The 5,350-nt window shown below is 49.7% G+C and overlaps 1 long non-coding RNA gene across 1 annotated transcript; it reads left to right on the forward strand.

Moving 5' to 3' along the window:
• Positions 1-760: 760 nt before the first annotated feature.
• LOC122371797 lies at positions 761-4,571 on the forward strand. Its single transcript, XR_006254783.1, has 2 exons — positions 761-1,056; positions 2,590-4,571. It is a non-coding gene; the product is annotated as an uncharacterized LOC122371797 (long non-coding RNA).
• The last annotated feature ends 779 nt before the right edge of the window (positions 4,572-5,350 follow it).

Raw genomic sequence — 5,350 nt, forward strand, 5'->3', positions numbered from 1 at the left:
GGCGCACCCCGTCCGTCCCCCCTTGGGTACGTCCCCGGTCGGTCCAGCGGCTCCACACGCGCCTACCGACACACAAGAAACTCTTGCCATTATGTTTGCTTCTGACGCAATCATGACAGAATTACGTTCTATTGATATGCATGCTGCCATTGCTTTGGAGTAGGTCTTTTGAATTTCTGCGTTTTTTTTTTCTTTTGATCGGCTCCTCTCTCCAGACAGCTGGCTCAGCCTGATCGACCAGAGCAATGCGACACCTATACCAACTTGACACCAACCTACTTGGCGGGGTGGTCAATTCATGAAGTGCGAATGCGAAACATGGCAATAGATGGCGGCAGGCGGAACGAACAGCATGGGGAAGGCTGGGACACGCATTGAGAAATGAAATCCGTCACTTCCCAGATTTCGAACGCATCCATAGAGTGCATTACTTTTATGTGCTTGCGTTCGGTCTTGGGATTTCTCAGCAGATGTCGCCAACAGTAGAGAGATTGATTTAGAATGTCTCGTTATCGGAAAAGTATGGTAGCCATACACCAAATGGTTTTTGCGTATAGCTACCATATTACTTCCGATATGACTGTTGACATTACTGCGGATATGACGGAGCAGTGCATTGGCAATATGCCAAGGGCAGTAACATGCCGTCAGTCACGTCAGTCATCGGCCTTGGCTATCTGTAAGAATCTTGGCAGGAATCTTGGCCTTTTCTTGGACCCATAGCCTCGGCCTTCCACCAATCATATCGCCGAATTCGCAGGCGGTGAGAGACAAATACGGCGTGCCAAAGACATATTGGGTGTCTCAAAATCACTGAGAACTCTATAGCTCAAAACTGAAGCACTGCACTCTTTTAGATCTACCCCGTAACCCGTTGAGTGGCATTCTTGTGAAAATTATGTAAAGATATTTATCAGAATAAGGTAGAAGTGTAGGGGGTGGCAGGTGAGGTGCAGAAGGAGGAGAAGAAGAAGTTGTACCTATCCAGTAATTTTATCTTGATTTGTGGACTAGACGAAGACTAGATTTTGATGAATCGACAAACTTGAACTGCAGGTAAGGTGTTGGTTTGTCATGCCGATTGTCTTGAAACCCTTTCCTTTTAATCTTTCAATTAAAATCATCAACTCCTATCCAAACCACCAAAGAAACGACAGATCTCACTCAGTCCAAATTTTCGTTCAGAGGCCAGTATTACTTTACCCGATTTACCAACAAAAATAGCTGCCTGGAATTTTTCTCCTCATATATCCATTCCACGTAGGTACAACATACAGAGGGTAAACGCGAGAGGCATGTAGGTAAGCAGGGAGGGCTTCACCATTTACACTCCATATGTGAATTAGCCTTTAGGCAAAATAATCCGGCAGGTGGCTATTTTCTGTTTGTAAAACTGGCCTCAGATGGAGTGCTATTAGGTATTTGATTTACCATCACACGATCAGGCATCAACTAAGTTTGTGGTTTTAGAATCTTGAGAAACTTTCTTGGGAGTGGCACTTGGTAGACATCCGTTTGAGATTCTGCTAGAGCAATAGCATCGCGCTCAAGCCAGCCAAATTTTAGACTGCCAACACAAGAAAAAAAAATGTTTGGTTAATCAGATTTCAGGCTTCAAAATATTAGGTAAAGCATCAATAGGCATTTAATTCAATTCTGGTGGTAAAAATCATGACCATATGTTGGCATGACATCAATTTTAATTTGTTGTGGTACAACTTGTATATTGAGGCTTGAAGATGCTCAAATAGATGATATTTTTGATGCGTGTGTTGATGAAGACTGAAATCCAATGAAAATAAAAAGCAGAAATTATCCTGACCTTACCTTCCCTACTAACCTTCAACCTCCAACCTATCAGCCTACAAACCACCGTTCAGACTTCATCTACACGCAGGTTTAACATTTTATGATAAAGTAAAAAATGCTCAGTTTGTAATCCAATGTCTTTCAAAACCAATTGGCCTTTTTGGCCTTGCAAATGGTAAACGGAGAGAAAGAGAGAGAGAGAGAGAGAGAGAGAGAGAGAGAGAGAGAGAGAGAGAGAGAGAGAGAGAGAGAGAGAGAGAGAGAGAGAGAGAGAGAGAGAGAGAGAGAGAGAGAGTTACCTAACTCTATCATGTACAAACTGTTTTGAGAAAATAGCACTGTGTTTTATCCTGGCTTCATGACTCTCTAACGCCCCTTGAAACACCTGCTTGTTTTCTGACAATTGGTGATACAGAGAGGGGGTCTGCATTAATGTCCAATTATGGTCATTTAGGATCAATTTTTGGTGCCCTCGTTTGATATTATTCCATCAGCCTTAGTTTGCCCAACTGACATGCGCTGAATTTGTCGCATGTGACGTTACACCTGACGTGCGCCTAAATTTTAGGTGGAACCCTGCCACTACGCCAAATATAAGTTATGGCATGATCACTGCTCAGTTGCGCAGGTTCACCAGAACAGCTTCATGGGTGCAAAATGACCACCGCAGCGCCCGTAAACCCTAATAAACAAACAAGCAAACATCAGTTGCGCAGTTAATGCCAATTTTTACAATTTTGATTGTCTACATTATGTATTGATATTGTTTGGTCTTTTCAGGACTCGTGGCGCTGCTCGCCTCCTCGCCAATGCGAATGCGTTCTCTGAGGACAACCCGCCCAAGGCTACCATGGCGAAGCCACGCCACCGCGCCGGCTATAGACTCACGGCCTGAAGCGAGTTTGGGCGCGACGGCTGGCGAGCCAAGGCGGCGGAAAGTCGTCTGGCGGAGCTCCCGTCTGAGGCGAGCTTGATCTGGTCAGACAGCTCCGCCACCGATGGTGTGCTAGATGGAGGAGGAGGGGCCACCCCCCCCCCCCGAACCGCGACATCCGAGAGGTGCGTGTCGCGGCAGGCGCCCTCTGCTCTAGCACGCGCGGCGAGCTATTCGCCCTAAGAGCGGTGTTGGAGGAGCTGGCCGGACGGATGGTACCGGTCGATATGGGTCGACCGCCGTCTATCCCAACGGTAGCGCCAATCGACGCGGGCACTATCTACAAGGCAGGCGCGCGCGCGCGACAGGCGCGCCACGGCAGGCGCGCGCGCGACGCTGCGCGCGCCTGGCAGCGGAACTGGCCGGACGGATGGTACCGGTCGATATGGGTCGACCGCTGTCCTGGCTCCGTCCTGGAGGCCGACCGTGCAGTCGCTATCGACATCCGCCAGTACCTGCTCTGCATCGGCCGCCTCCCGAGGCCGGATGCCCACAATGCAACGACGTGGAGTGCCCTGCTGCCCGATGCCGCGTCTGCCGCGAAGAGGCTGGCACTCCACGGTATGTGCTGCTGCGATGCGCGGCGCTGGCGGTGTTGCGACAAAGAGCCTCGGCAGCTGAACTGCTTCAAGCGACGTAACGATATCTGCCCTCCCCTCCCCTATCGAGCCGCGTGGGTGTGGACGGACGGGTCGGCAGACGCGAGAACCTGCAGCGAAGGAGCTGGGGTCTACGGGGAGTAGCAGCACGAATGGACTGATGAGCCGCGTGTCCCGGCCGGTCCATTCTGCTGTTCCAGCTCCAGGACCGGCCGCGCCGTCGCCACCCGTCCGGCGTCAGTGGAGGACCGCTCATCAGCTGTCGATTTTCATCAGTTTCGTTTGGATCACTGATCGGGCTCCTGCCAGTGCCGACATTGGGTTGGGCGGAGTCCTACCGATGAATGCCGCGAGTGCTGCAACATTGGCTCGGTACATCTCGGTACATTTTCCCGAGTCTGGTGTGGCTACGGGGAGACGGATTTGGTGACCCTGGCTGCCGCCGTGAGAACCATCCAGAACCGTACGGCTATGCTGCGGCAGCGGCTGAAAGGAACGCAACAACAATAACTACAACAGCAGCTGCTAATGAAAGGGGAAATCATGGAGCCGGATGACCCGGCACATGGCGCTCAGCCAGCTGAGAATGAGAGCCGCTATCAAATCGCCAGCAGGGTGCTGCGGCTGGTAACTGACGACCTTGGTAGAGAGAGCGCCTCCGCTGATGCGGATGAAACTACCCCCTCTCGGGTTTGTTTGACGCCGTCTCCGTCGACTCTTTCGCCTGGGCCGGCTGGCGACCGCGACATTTCTTGTGCAGTGACTCGTAACTATGTTCACCAAACTTTTAAAACTCCTCACGTTAGCATCTTTAAAGAATGTTTCCCTTGTACACTGCTGCAATGTCTTATGTAGGCATATTGTAGGTACAGTCTAAACGAGTGTGGAATGCTTTGTTGTGCTTGTTCTGTATTTCGTTTGCTATTTATCACGGTGACTATAATTTATTTTGACCAACCCTTGCCTTGTTACAATTTTAGTGGATGGTTTCTGAACTGCTGTTTGCATTATAGATGTTGCTAGTGCGTAGACGCCAAAGATTACTTTATACCTATTGACGCGCCAGATAAAGGAGGTGAAGTATTCCTCTGATCTATACCTACGAAATTCCTTTATGTGTGTTTTGTAATCGATATTGGCGGTTTTCTTATGTGATGCGGTGTAGAGCGTGGCTGAGGAAGGCGATGTTTAAAGTTGCTAGTTATTTTTCAATACATCTATGATCGGACTGTCGTGCTTGCTGTAGGTCGGACTTCCGTTCTTGATGGTGATTGGACGCACGTGCCGGTAGTTCACAACAATGCGGCTTTCGATTATAGTATAGATTTAGATACTTTTAAAGTGTTTGTATGCGTAGTCCTGAGTTTCGAGATATTATCCTTGCGGGCTCCTTGCCAACAGATTGTCCACTTCTGTGTCCAGTACTCATCCCACTCACGAGGCTCAGTTGTGTTTGCCAACCCCTATACGGAAACATTGGCCAGATAACTGACTACTACGAAATTTTAAGAAGCGTGGGCAGTAGGGCATAACGAACGGTCCTCAGGTTCAGTAGCCGCGGAGCACCTTCAATTAAGGGGGGGGGGGCACCGCCGACTTTTGGTCCCATTCTCTCCATGCAGCGCCCATAGGGCTAATGTTAAAATGCCAAAATCAAAGGGGGGCACGGTGCCCCGGTGCCCTCCCCGTTCCGCCGCCTATGCTCAGGTTATTTCTGACCTGACAGGCTCAGGGAGGATTGCTCTTTGTTGTTTTTCTCCGATGAACCCTCTTGCTGCACACTAGCTGATCCAAAGGATGGAAGGGACGGGGGGGGGGGGGGTGCAGACGTAAGGAAAAAGAAGACAATGTTCTTTCCCTAGCGCACGAAATCAATTCTTAAATGAAAATAAAACGAATAAGCTTCCGTTAAGAAGCCCCCGTTCCGTATCTTCCGTTCCATTCCACGACTCGCACGTTCCAGTGACTTGTTTGTTTGTTTTGTTGGGTTAGGCCCTTTCGGTCCAAT

This window comes from Amphibalanus amphitrite, unplaced genomic scaffold (assembly GCF_019059575.1).
Source record: "Amphibalanus amphitrite isolate SeventyFive unplaced genomic scaffold, NRLGWU_Aamphi_draft 000036F_arrow, whole genome shotgun sequence".
In the NCBI taxonomy this organism is placed as follows: Eukaryota; Metazoa; Arthropoda; class Thecostraca; order Balanomorpha; family Balanidae; genus Amphibalanus; species Amphibalanus amphitrite.